We start from the raw sequence: 587 nt of genomic DNA, 5'->3' as shown, positions 1-587 counted from the left end.
TGAGTCTGTTCCATGCCTCCGTGCTTCAGGTCTTATTTTGTTGGTCAATTCATTTTAAATTAAAATTGTGTAATTATCTTTTCAATATCTATTTTTCTTTCAATAATTACAAATCCACAAGAAAAGAAACTGTTATGTTTATGTTTTATTTACTAAAACAGAACCTAGCATAGTTTTCATTAAATAAATATTTGTTAAATAAATGAGTAAAATAAGGAGATGTATGTTTTTTAAATCAATGAGAAAATAAATAGATGGGTAAATGTAAGGTACAGGGAATATAGCTATAATGTTTTCTTTAAAAAGTCCTTAGCTTTACATTTCAAATTCAATGTCTAACTACATATTTCTTGCACTGTTTCAGCTAACTTGTCCTAATATATTTTCTCTGGTTATGTCTATAAGGTCTTCCATCATCATGGAAACTTTTTCTTGCCTTTCATAGATTATTTTAGGTTTCTTATACTCTGGGAAGAGTTCCTTAATATTTCAAAGAAGCATCTTTTTCTTAATTGTTGGATTCATTATACATTGTTCCAACATTTGTTATCAGCATCATTTAAGAGGTTAGAGTACATACTTCTTTG

Source organism: Myotis davidii, unplaced genomic scaffold (genome assembly GCF_000327345.1).
Source record: "Myotis davidii unplaced genomic scaffold, ASM32734v1 scaffold950, whole genome shotgun sequence".
Lineage (NCBI taxonomy): Eukaryota > Metazoa > Chordata > Mammalia > Chiroptera > Vespertilionidae > Myotis > Myotis davidii.
This window is presented reverse-complemented; position numbering follows the sequence as displayed.